This window comes from Peromyscus maniculatus, chromosome 15 (genome assembly GCF_049852395.1).
Source record: "Peromyscus maniculatus bairdii isolate BWxNUB_F1_BW_parent chromosome 15, HU_Pman_BW_mat_3.1, whole genome shotgun sequence".
NCBI classification, from domain to species: Eukaryota; Metazoa; Chordata; class Mammalia; order Rodentia; family Cricetidae; genus Peromyscus; species Peromyscus maniculatus.
In genome coordinates this window covers 49,890,682-49,904,361 of record NC_134866.1, presented here as the reverse complement: position 1 = coordinate 49,904,361, position 13,680 = coordinate 49,890,682, and the positions used below count along the sequence as shown (strand labels likewise).

The following is a 13,680-nucleotide window of genomic DNA, read 5'->3' as shown; positions in this document are numbered from 1 at the left end:
TTTATGATACATACAGTGTTTTCTGCTTTTATAGATACATACTGATTTAGTTATGGGAAACAAAAATGTTTAACTATCAGATTAGATGTCTTTGGAATGGGCTATGTTAGAATGTTTGATGTAAAAACAAACACAGTTTGAGTTGCTGACTTGAGTTTTATAGAGATCGTCAAATGAATTTTGGCTTGATATTAGGACACTGTTTCTCACACTTTCTGAGATGGCCCAACACACAATTCTGTCATTTTGTACTACATATTCATGCAAAGTAGCAATCTTAGCATCTATGAGTGTAAAATCAACATGTTGATCAATTCTAAAAAATGTTGAAGACACTATGTCCTCTGTGGCATTAAATATTCAGCCTTGATTTTGTCATTTTACATAAAAAATAAGTACATTCACTTAATTAATTTTATTTAGCATGAAATAAATGGCAAACTTACATGTATAACTAGAGAATTATTTTAAAATAAAATTTGTTATGATCTCTTATGAGCAAATGTTTGCACTATATTCTTATTTTATATGTCTATCTACCAAGGATCGAGTAAAACTTTCACATGAGAAAAAGGATCACAAGGTAAGAAAAAGTTTAATAGTCCTTGTTCTAGAGAAGCGTTAGGGATCTCTGATATTTCTGTGAGTGGGCAGAGAAAATGTGTGCCTAAGGATTCCTGAGAAAAAGCTGCTGGGGAATTCTGGAAGATTCAGGAGATACTTAGGTTGTAAATATCATGATAGGAGAGGACGCACAGAGAGAGATGTGGGTAAATGATGCAAGATAGGAAGTGCATGGAGTCTTTGAGTGACTTGAAATCCTGTGAAGAGACATGTGAAGACATTGCTTGGGATGGGTAAGTGTTAAAGTAGATCAAAGAATAAACAATTCATAAAGAAACTCAAAATCCATTCAGAATAAATAGTGGCTTTACAAAGTTGGGCTGAGAAGCAGTTTGAAATGACTAGTGTTTGATGGAGTACCTTAGATAGCATGTGAAGAGGACCATGGACATGGAGAGTAAATTACAGAATTTTAGAGTTTGTTTCTCTTTCTGATACTTTATTCTCTATGCAATATGGAAATACTCAAATTTTTATTTTAATTTATGGTAAATCGGGTTTATTCTATTAACCAATGCTTACCTGATGAGTTAATATTTTAAGTCTTCCAGTGTTCCAAAATGCTTTTATATTTCACTATGAGTTAGCAAGACTCGTGGCCAAAACAATGACATGAATGAATGCTGACACATGCATCTCCAGTCAGCCCTGTGCCTGTAAACTCTACTCAAGGCAAGTGTTCTTTAGTGAGTGTGAAAATGTAATGAGGCAGCTTCTCTTAATGGGAACTTGGCAAGGTTTGTTTCAATCAATGGTAATATACCTAAGAATTTGAAGGATCTGCTACAGAGGACTCTGACCCAGTTTACTTTACTTTTCAGTGTATCTTGGTCATTTTTTTTGAGGATGAATTGGAGAAATGTGTGAGTTCAAACTTAAGATGATGTTGATCTCTAGTTCAGGAGGACCAGTTTTTTTTAAAGCAATACAGTCATAACGTATTTAAAATGGCTTTTGAAAATGGTGTAAACCACTGTGAAGGGGCTGTAAACACTTGGACCTTCTTATCTGCAGTTTCTGTACCCGTGAGTTCAATTCACTATACATCAAAACATATGAAAACAGGCTGGAGAGATGTCTTAATGGCTAAGAGCACTTGCTGCTCTTGCCTAGGACCCCGGCTTGGTTTTTTAGAACTCACATGGAAGCTCACAGACATCATAACACCAGGTGCAGAGGATCTAACACTCTCTCCTCACCTCTACAGGCACCAGGCATGTGTACGGTATACATACATACATGCAGGCAAAACACTCACACACATAAAACAAAATAAAAACATAAGTAAAATAAAATACTTCAAAACAGATTTTATCTGTAATGAGCTTATGCAAACAATCTTTCTTGTTATACTTCCCCTGCAAATATAGCAAGTTCATAGTGTTTATTTTGTATTAGCTATTATAAGTAAAGTACAGATTTAATGTACACAAGAAGATATATGTGGCTTCTATGATGACTGGAATATTTTCACATTTCACTATCTACAGAGGGGTCTTGAGCTCTCCCACAGGATGCTGAAGGACGCCTGGGCAAGCACCAGCTGAGGTCTAGCTCACTTGACTTTGTCAGGAGTTTTCCTTGATTTCTTACTAAAGATAGCATTGCTTCTAGTTCTGTTTTGTGGGAGTCCCCTCCCCCACCCCAAGTACATTTTTGTTTGTTTGTTTCATGTAGACAATGCTTCATGTAGCTGGAACTGCTCTTGAATCTATTCTATAGTCAAGTATGACCTTGAACTTCTGATCTTCCTGCCTCTACCTTTCTAGTGCTAGGAGTATAGGTATATTATGCCTTACCAGGTCCTAGTTCCCTGAACAGGTTTTCCCTGTTCATTTTAATATTCAAATAAATGTTTTATAACAAAAAAAATCACTATTCATTACTGGTCACAGCTCCTGTCTCCCAGTGAGGAAAATATAATGGAAGCATTTCTCTCATATCCATATTTTTTGTCCCAGAATTTCACATCCTGTATTTCTAAGGCAAACCTATTCCACAATGTCTTCAAGTCCTCCTGCTGGGAAGGAGTTCTTCTCTCTGAATCTTGAGACATTAGATAAGAAACTCTTAATACCAGGTACCTTTGTAAGGAGAGAGCTGTTTATTTTGGCATTCCACACCAGTGCTTATCTCTTCTAAGGAAGAAACTTGGATATTGAAAGGGCTGTGTTTTAGATTTGGCTTGGCCTAGTGTTGACGTCGTTGAATGTGATTCAAAATGTTCTAGGTGAGAGACCTCTGTGATAGCTGAGAGGAGGACACTATATCTCTGGTTAAAATGTTGTATCCTCATCTATCATGGTGTCTCCCTCCCTGCCCTACCACTTGGGCTCTGCTGACTCCCCATGGGAGACCTTGATTTGAGAGAAGCAGGGATGTGGGTTGGCTTGAGAGAGAGGGCTGGGGGTGGGGAGGGAGGAGGTGGGATCTGTGGGTGGTTTGTAGAGTGAGTAGAAAATTTCTTAATAAAGAAATATGAAAAAAAAATGTTGTATCCTTCGGGAAATGTGGATGACAGTTCAGCAAACACAGCTACAGAGTTAGTATAGATATTTGTAAGCAAGCACGTGAAGATGAGAAAAATGGGTAGATTTGCATGGCTCTGAAAAACAAAGTTTGGTCAGTGAAATTTTACTTCTTTTCTTTGTGTGTGTGCATGGGGGGTGGGGGTCAGGTTGTGGGATGCCCTCCAATGGTCATGTTTCTGCCTTAGTCTCTTGAGTGCTAAGATTACAGATGTGTACCATCGTCAGTGGTTTATTTTAATATGTGATAATTGTTATCTTTTACTTTATGTAAAACACGACAGTGTTGCAAAATGAAAATATTAGAGATTTTTCTTTTTAAACAATATCTAAGATTACATATTTATTTGTTTGCACATACGTGCATGTGTGCATCTATGTGTGTGTGTGTGTGTGTGTGTGTGTGTGTGCGCGCACGCGTGCGGATACCACTGTACACATGTGGGGGTCAGAGGACAGCTTTTGGGAGTTGATGCTCTCCTTCCATCATTTGGGTCCCAAGTATCAAACTCAAGTCCTCAGTTTTGATGACAAGAGCTTATATCATCTAAGCCACTGGTTCTCAACCTTCCTAATGCTGCAACCCTTTAATGCAGTTCCTCATGTTGTGGAGACCCCCAGCCATAAAATTATTTTCATTGCTGCTTTATAACTGTAATTTTGCTACCGTTATGGATCATAATGTAAATCTCTGATATGTAGGATGTCTGACTTGCCACCCTTGTGAAAGGGTCGTCTGACCCTCAAAGGGGTCACGACTTACAGGTGAAGAACCACTAGAATCTAAGCCATCTTTCCAGACCATTTCTCAAGGAAAAAATTATCCTTTAAGAAATATGCAAAGAAGGTTTTCGAGAAAAGTAAGTTGTACCGCTTTGAGTGGAAAATATCATATTCTTAAGGTATGGGTAGTCTTGAGTGGGGTTTACCCTACGTATTCATAGAAATCTTTGGTCCATGTGACCTGTCAGCATGTAACAGGTGGAGAGAAATGTCTCTCAAGTGGGCAGTAGGTGGAAATAACAGATATTTTGATCTAATTAAATAATTATTGTTAATCATTATTTATACTTTTGGGGGATAGGCTGAAGGCAGCAAGGCTGAAACATTAATTCATAATTTGAGTTTATTATGTTATCTATTACTTGTTCATTACTTGTCCATTTTTAATTAGCGTTATGATGTTTACCTTGAGAGTTCATCACTGTTTGATTTAGGAAATTAACTCTTTTGCAAAATGAATTGGCATAAAACATATGAGATTTTAGACTTAAAAATGATTTATTCCAAATTTAAAATTTATTGGTGAGGAAATTGAGGTCTTGCAAGTCTGGATGACTGCTCCAGGGACCACACAAAAACCTACTAACAATGAAGGCAGCAAATTGGTTCTATGACTCCCCAAGCAGCAATATTTCTTCTGTTCGCATTGGCTTATATACTGCTTGTGTTTCTGTGCGTATGTGGGCTGGGCCACAAAACTTGTAATGTATTTGCCCCAGGGCGTTTGTGAAGCAGGAGGCCTACTCCACCCAAGAGTATGAGATTAAAGTGCTAAATTCTAAGTATTATTTTAGACCACAAACTTATATGAAATCAGAAGAGTTCCTGAAATTTGTTCACCAGAGTTTTCTAGGCACAAACACAAATTTTCTTGAGGCAAAAGCAAGTGTGCACATTAACTTTTTAATTTAGAGTTCATTTTCCTTACTTCTTACATTCTTCACTTCTTCCCCTTCTTCCTCCTTTTAAAAAAATTTATCTGTAATCTTAATGATGATTTTAAAAGACCGTACAAGTTATTGTACTATAGAAAATACACATTACATTTATGGTGCCACTGTGGAAGCAGTATGGTGTTGAAGAACAATTATATATAATTGTATTTAAAGCATTTGATTATACATGGCATTTTCTCATATATCATCACATATAATCTTTTAAGGAACCTTATAAGGCAAAAATATTTAGTATTAGTTTATAGGCAGAGACATTGGTTATCAGAAAGGGTAGAACAATTTGTCGAAGTCTAACTTGGCATCATCCCAAATTGGGATCAAGTATTCAAATATAGGAAACTAGCAAGGCTATTCTCTTTCAAATCAGTACAAGTAATAACAATAGATAAACATATTCTTTATTATATTTAACATTGTGTTGTTATAACATTGCTTTATTAATTAAAGTCAAAGAGAAATGTGTGGTAGAAGCACTCTGTATAATGTGTACATGTATCTATATATGTAAGGAATGAGAAGAAATGGTAGTCATAAGACACCTACAACTAATTATTAGAACCTAAAAACACACCACTTTTAGTGCCAAACTAACTTTGCAAATATTATTAAAGTTGAAGCCATCAATAAACAGATTCTCAGATTATTTTTATAATATTAATATAGTTGTGCAATTACTTAAAAATCAGAAGCTAATTCACAATTCAGGAGGTGAATTTGGACTGTAGTAATTGAAGATGAAAGATGAGGACTTGAACAGAATAAGTTGCTAACTGCCAGAGGCTGGAAAATTGAAAAAACAAAAATAAACAAACAAAAAGCAAAAAACAAAATTCTACCTTCAAAACCTATAGATACTCATGAAGTCTACCTACCACCTAGATTTAAATATAAGGTCACCCATGTTGCACTTCTACTATACATAACTTTAAGAAAAAAAATTTGGTGGAAGGATATAGACATTTTATTTTACTACAATTATTGAACAAACTAATACCAACAGTTAACTCTTCCACAATGCCTCCTATGCAATAGAAACTCTCCTTGGTGTGTTAATTTACAAGAAACCAATGTCCTTAACCTGATGTCTTAGGAGCACAAACAGAGATAGAGAGATAATTTAATTTCAGGAAGGTCATATGACCTATATATGGTGAGGCTCGGATTTGAACCCAGGTAATATGACTACAGTGCCATACTTTTAACCATTGCGTCAAATGTACCATTATTTCTCTTTACAGTTGGAAAACCAACGTGCTGAATATTTTGCTTTCTTTCCTGGATTTACTCAGCCAATGGAAAAACCCATGATTGCTCCATTTTATTGGAAGATCCTGAGTCCTTTCTTCCTTTTTCCTTCTTTGGCCCTTCCTTCCTTCCTTCCTTCCTTCCTTCCTTCCTTCCTTCCTTCCTTCCTTCCTTCCTTCCTTCCTTCCTTCCTCCCTCCCTCCCTCCCTCCCTCTTTTCCTCCCTTTCCTAATGCAAAACAAAATAAACACAATTCTCTCTCTCACACACACACAAATCCACGGGTATTTTGTGTAGGAATAATGAATTGTCTGCTTGTCTATCTAATGCCCTAGAGTGAAAGAATTTTCTAATGAACTCTCGTTTTAGTTCATTGACATATGAGATGAAATAGTCTATAATCACATAATGTATTATTTTCAACCACTTTTCTATTAATACATATTTTCTTCCAAAAAAAAATAAAGCTTGAAATCATGGCTATAAGTCATGAATTTTTTGAACGACTTCTGAAATATAAGATATAGAATGGCAATTGTCATCTCATTTTGCCAGCCAGAATCAGCCATGCTTTGTACTTGTCCCCTTCTCTCTACTTTACTAAGCATACTTTTATAGTGTCTAAATATACTTTTAAAAGTAAAAAAAAATCAACTTATTATTCAATCTTCTTTATTTTGTAGGGCAACATGAAGAGTACCCCCATGCAAATACAAATTCTTCATAGATAGAGCTTCTAATCACAGTATAGTATTATTTATTAAGTTAAACAATTACCTTTTTCCTGCTAATAAAAAGTAAGAATGTTGCTGATTTTTCCATAAGATCAAAAGCCACAGGGCAGGGAGAGTCTGGGAGATTGAGGGCTGAAGAAAACATTGACCAGTGGATTCTAATTAGCTGTGAGATGAGATTAAGAATTTCTGGTGTACTACTGTACAGCAGGGTGACTCCAGATAACAGAAATGTGCTGTACTTTTTAAAGCTAGAAGAAGAGATATCAAATCTATTGACCATACAGAATGAAAAATGAGAAGATAGATTAATCTGACTTAAAAATCATGTAGTGTATAAAGGTATCAAAATATTGCATGATACTTTATCAATATGTATAATTTTATGATTTTATACACCAACCAAAACAAATTAAGTTAAACATTTTATTCTCAGAATATACTTGCAGTAATGAAATTATTAGATCAATAGATAAGATATTTTATTCCACTGCTTTTCCATTAGGTTGCATCAGTTTCTGGTTATAATGTATGAAAGTGATGATTTTTCTACAATTTTACCAACACCTTAAAACTTGCTATTCTATTGGGCAGAAGAACTTCCATTAAAATAATTGCCACTTTGGATTTTGACACCAGCTTTCTCTGTGTGATACTAAACAAAACAAAGCAATTCTCACCCACTTACCTTGTAGAAAACAGCAGCCCTCACTTAAGAAGAAACCATGGAGGAGCTGCAGAAAAACTGGGTTGCTTGTTCACTCTGAGCTTAAAGCCAAGTAGATAAATTTCATGTAGAAGCTGAACTGTGGTTGGTGTGTGTGTGTGTGTGTGTGTGTGTGTGTGTGTGTGTGTGTGTGATGCAAAACGGTCACTTGATTGCGTGCTTGGAATGCAGCAAAACTGCTAGGAGTTAAACTGCCCAGGGCTGCACAGTTGTTTTCCTTAGTCTGTATTTATTCACCTTTTTGTTTAGCTGCATTTATCTATTAATTCACATTATTTACTGAACCAGAATTATTTGTCATTATAGTAAAAACATTTGTTTTCTATATCTCGGGAATCTGGTGCTTTTATGGAGACTCCTTCTGAGAACTTTAGACATTCTTTTAGTGTTGTTTTGTTTTGACAGATCACAGGACTGTGTGACAATTATCTTAGAGATGTAAGACTCACTTCAAGAAATAACAACTCTGGAGACAGAGACAAGTGAAAAATCATGTAGCTTCTTGTGCAAGCAACCAATTTTCTCCAAGCCTCGATTTCTCTTTCTTATCTGGTGAATGGAGATAACAATGGGAGCCGCACCTTTGGGTGAAGAAGGATGAAGTAGGCAGTATAAACAATGGTGAGGCCTCTTGACACACCTGCAGATGCTGGTTGATACTATCAACATCACCCTCCTTGTGCTTATCATCACATCCTTCTCCCCGCTTCCACATTCTTCTTATCTCTTTAGCTGTCTGACTTTGTGCTATTAATTACTCTCTCCTCAATTATTGGGCCATGTAACTCTATTACTGTCTTGTTTTTCTTATGTTCATTTGTTCATCAATAAATATTCATCTAGAAAAAAACTACGTGTCATCCATATAAAGTCTGGATGCAAGGATCCCATATGCTTGGGGGATAAAAACTGATGATAAACAAATGAGAAAAGAGACATTTAAAATATTGTTGTATTGTTATGGAGACAAATAGGATAGGAAGCTAAGGTATACATAGAGATGGGACTAGGGATTGTATAGGCAAAAGTAGATATTAGTCCTGGCTGCTTTTATGTCAACTTGACACATAATAGAGTCATTTGGGAAAAGAGGCTCTCAGTTAAGAAAATGTTTCCACAAAATTTGCTGGTAGGCAAGTCTAAATTGCTTTTTTTAAACTAGTGATTGATGTGGAAGAGCCCAGATCATTGCTGGTGATACCACCACTGCAGCATGAATCTTAAATAGTCTTATTAATAAAATCAAACCTGATTAAGCCATGGAGGACAAGCCAGTAAGCAACACTCCTTCATGGCCTCTGTATCAGTTTTTGTCTCAGGTTCCTGCCCTGATTTCTCTAGATGATGGACTACAAGGCTATAAGATGAAACCCTTTCCTACCAAACTTGTTTTTGTTCATGGTATTTTGTTTCACAGGATTAGAAGTCCTATGACATTATTTATGCAAAATGACATAGAACAAAAAAAAAATCCTCAGACAAGTGACATCTGGGCAGTAATGGACAGAATAAGAGAGAAGAAAGTAACACCTCGGTTGAAACATTTGGCATTTTCAAGCAGCCAGCCTGAGAGGCTGCATAGCAGAAATAGACTAATCCAACAGACGACAGCAAGGTGATATGGTTAGAAAATAATGGGCTGAAGGGTATAAGGAAGTCATATGGACTCTTGTAGGCCATCATGATGACTTCCAGTTGTACACGTGTGACATGAGACTCCAGTAGACAGTGTTAAGTAGTGAAATAACCAAGCAGAGGGAGCAGAGAGAAACCGAATAGGGAAGGGTAATTTAATAGCCAGGTGAGAGAAGGTGATGTCTTGAACCTGATTGCCACAGTCATAAGACTGGTTGGATTCCTGAGAGTTTATACATACATACAAGTGCCAAGATTTTTGTTAAAAATGTTTTTCATACATTATATTTTGATCACGGGTTTCCCTCTCAGACCTTCCCATCCTCCCTTCCCTTCCAGCTTCATGCTTTCTTCTTTCAGAAGGCAAATAAATCAAATAAACCAGAATAAAACAAAACAGAAAAAAAAAGCCAAGAAACACACACATACACACCAAAACAACACCCCCCCCCCAAAAAAAAATAATGAAAACATAAAACTGGGAACCATAATAGACAAGCAAAAGGTCAATATGGTAAACAAACAAACAAACAAGCAAAAAAAAAAACCCACTCAAACAAAGCAATATGAGGCAAAACATCTCCAAAAATATCATTGAGTTCATTTTGTGTTGGCAATCTACTGCCAGGCATAAGACCTGCTCTTAAATGTGTTTTCTGTACTCAGTGAGACTTTATTGGGAAAAACTGACGTTTCCTTTGCTAGCAGTTGTCAACTGGAGATAGCTTTTTGGTTAGGAGTGCCATGATTTTTTAGTGGACCGACCTTACAAAGGGATGTCAAGGCAGCGGCTATCTATTCATTTGTGTTCCCAGTGGCCAAGCTTAGTCTTTCCATTTTGTTGGTGTGAAGTGCCGTGAATCATTTCCCTATCCTTCTGTCACTGTCATTTCCCCCCTTTATTGGCCTCTGACCTTCACTTTTCCATTCTTCTCCAAGATTATCCCACACTGGAGACCCAATCCATACCCGAGGGCCCTTGTTCTTTTTCTTTTCCTTAATTTGAATATGAGCAGGTCTTGGGAGGTCGATCTCCCTGACTTTAGAAGTTGGCCTGTCTCTCTTGTGAGTACATGTTGTTGATGGAGCTCACTACAGTAAAGAGATGGCCTCTTAGCTTCTTTGTTTGCTTTTAGGAGGCTGACAACGGTACTTGATGTAGAAATGACATAGTGACTCTCCTTAGGCCCCAAACATATACATTTGGGTGTATTTAAAAGTGCTCAGATGCTCCACAGGCCTTGTGATGAGGCATTTAGGTGGTGCTATGCAACAGGGTGGGGGGGGCACATCAGTTCCTGTCACTTTTCTCTTCCTTTGTCTTTGCATATTTGATTTACCTACATGTCTTCAGAATCTGGGTCTTCTTTCCCTATCTCTATGTTTGGTTCAAATGGGAGAAAACCTGTCCTTATCAGTGGTTATCTTTTGAGCCAGCCGCTTGCTGTTTCTTCTGCTAGGACAGCCCTTCTTCCAAACAGATGTGCGATTTGCACCTCCTTTTATTTGGTTTCCACTTGATTGCCCCTTTACCTAAAATGACTTTTTTGTTTGTTTGTTTTGGCCATCCCATCTAAATAGCATGCTGTTACCATTCTCCAAAACTCAACTTTTATCCCTGTGATTGGATTTTTATGCTAACCTGTGCTGTTACCTGCTACTAGATTCAGGATCCAGATGTCTTAAATGTTATTTTGTTTCCTGTCATACACCTGGAGTCTAGGACAGTACCTAACTTCGAATAGTGCTTATAAAAGATACTGAATTAATAACAGAAACAATGAACGGGATGCACGGATACACTTATAGTAAAATAGGAATAATTCCAGAAGTAGCCAGTAACTATTTAAAATATAAGAAAAGGCCTAACTCATATGGGGAGGAAACCAGGAGTGGCTCAAGCTCAAAGGACGAGCTGGTCTGTTTTCTCTGATTCAGACAGGCCCATATTGTGTGCTGAGCATCACCAGCTCCAGCCACTGGGATCTGTTTTTGCTGCTCACTGACCTTCCATTGACATTGTACTGAATGCTGTCTAAAAAGAAGAGAGTGTTCTCAGATGATTATAATTTATCCTGTGAGTCTGAGAAGTGGTGTTTGAATGCTACTGAAAAACATCAAGCCCGAAAACCAAAACAGTGAAGACTGCTCTCACAGAATTATCCTTAAAGCTTTGGCAACCAAATGGTCTCCATGGCAGCAGGTGCACGCTCAGTGAAAGTGTGTGCATCCACAGGGGCCAATGCCATCCTTTTGAATGCCTGCGAAGCTACTCCAGAAAACACTCTGTGCTCTCCTCTCCACCCCTCTCACTGTCTTAGAGGAGAGTGTTCCTGCCGATTGTAAGGAAGCCAGAAACTATCTGCGAGTGAGTATGGGTGTAAACAGTTCTTTGGGATCTTTTTGTCTGGCCATTGCTTGCCTTTGGGAAGGGCTTGACGAGAAGCATTTTGTGTTAGAGATCAACTTACCCTTTGTGGCTAAAACCACTTTGGCCACTCAGGAGACAGCAACAGGAAACCAGACTGCACACAGGCAGTGCTGAAAACCAAGTGAAATCCTCCTGTGAACCTTTGGGGTCGTACATGAGTTTTGTTTCCTTTCAGTAACTGGTTAAGTAACAAGGCTTCAAGATCATTGTTTCACTATACTAAGGGACACATTATTTGAGGATGAAGACCCAGAAAATATTTGTAGGACTCTAGGCTCTGCTGAATGCCCTTTTTATCTAGAAAAACTTCTGATGAAGTTACCGTAGGCCCTCATGTTATTCCAACAAGCCAAAGGGTTCAGAATATGAACATTTTGACAAATTGGAGAGATGAAACAGATAAATAGAATATTTTGCAACTGTGACTTGAAAAAAATAGTAAATTGCAATGAGTGGAACAATTCAAAAGAATCATGAATTTTGATACTTGTTAGTTTTGAAATGGACACAAGCTGGCTTGGCAATATTGGCATATCACTTGACTCCTGGGGACCTTAATTTACACAATTTATAAAGTTGAGACATTTGTCTAACTCAGAGCTGTCCAGTACAGTTTTGTGTGATGGTGGAAATGGTTTTATCTGCAGTGTTCAGTAGGGACCACAGCAGCTGTATGTACACATGAGAAGTGTGATTACCACAACTAAGGAGCCAACTTTTCAATTTATACAATAGATTTAGTGAGTATATGAATTATTTTTAAACCTCCTTTTCTTTTCTATATTCTTATGGGGAGACAAAAACTCATCACTCACCATTAAGATTTAAAAAAAAAATATATATGTGTGCTTTTGTAACTTCCCTATTGTTAAGAAGTGGGGATGTAGCCAGGCGGTGGTGGTGGTGGTGGTGGTGGCGGCGGCGGCGGCGGCGGCGGCGGCGGCGGCGGCGGCGGCGGCGGCGGCGGCGCACGCCTTTAATCCCAGCACTCGGGAGGCAGAACCAGGTAGATCTCTGTGAATTTGAGGCCAGCCTGGTCTACAGAGCGAGATCCAGGACAGGCATCAAAACTATGCAGAGAAACTCTGTCTCGAAAAACCAAAAATAAAAATAAAAAAATTTAAAAAAAGGAAATGGAACTGTAACCCAGATTTACCCATTAGTATGCACCCACTTTGGACTTTAAATAGAAGCTAATTATGCAAAAATTAGAACCAGAAGAAAATATGCACTCCAGTGATAACTTCAAATTTGTAGGGTAATGATAGCAGTACTTATGGGAAAGCTATGGGTCAGAGTTGCTGATGCTAGAAGTGAATTCTTTTTTTTTTTTTTTTTTTTTTTTTTTGGTTTTTTCGAGACAGGGTTTCTCTGTGTAGTTTTGCGCCTTTCCTGGAACTCACTTGGTAGCCCAGGCTGGCCTCGAACTCACAGAGATCCGCCTGCCTCTGCCTCCCGAGTGCTGGGATTAAAGGCGTGCGCCACCACCGCCCGGCTGCTAGAAGTGAATTCTATTTCCTTTCTTTGATCGAGGGAGTAGAGTCCTCTTCTAATCATTCTATTACATAAATTTGTCTGCAATCTTCAGTACTATAAAAACCTTCTTATTCAAGACTGTTCTTTCATCTCCCTAAGAATTGTAAAAATTGCCCTGGTATATTTTCTTTTTTATTTCTTTTTTAATACAAAATGGCCTACTTTACAATTTGAGATCCCTATTTGTTATGTGTTAAGGAGAGACATAATTTAATACAAAGTACAACATAATATGTATATGTAGTCATGTACAGCACTGCTCAGCAAACAAAGGGAAGTCAAGGTCAGATTTTACCATTGATGGCGTTTCATCTGGACCTTAAAAACAACGACAATTGTTTGAGTGCAAAGGTGAAAAACCGAAAAGCAGAAGAAGGTGCCTGTTCCAAGCCTCGGAGTTAGGACAGGATTATGATGGGTCACATTTGCCCCAAAAGACTCAGTTCTGCTCATGAGGAAGACAGACACATCTAATGGAAGA

General features: G+C 37.7%; 1 long non-coding RNA gene across 1 annotated transcript in view; it reads left to right on the top strand.

Moving 5' to 3' along the window:
- The first annotated feature begins 11,465 nt into the window (after positions 1-11,465).
- LOC143268768 (uncharacterized) overlaps positions 11,466-13,680 on the top strand; it is a 230,164-nt gene continuing 227,949 nt past the window's right edge. Inside the window, exon 1 of the long non-coding RNA XR_013044893.1 lies at positions 11,466-11,600. This is a non-coding gene — a long non-coding RNA (uncharacterized LOC143268768). The remainder of the gene's footprint in view (positions 11,601-13,680) is intronic.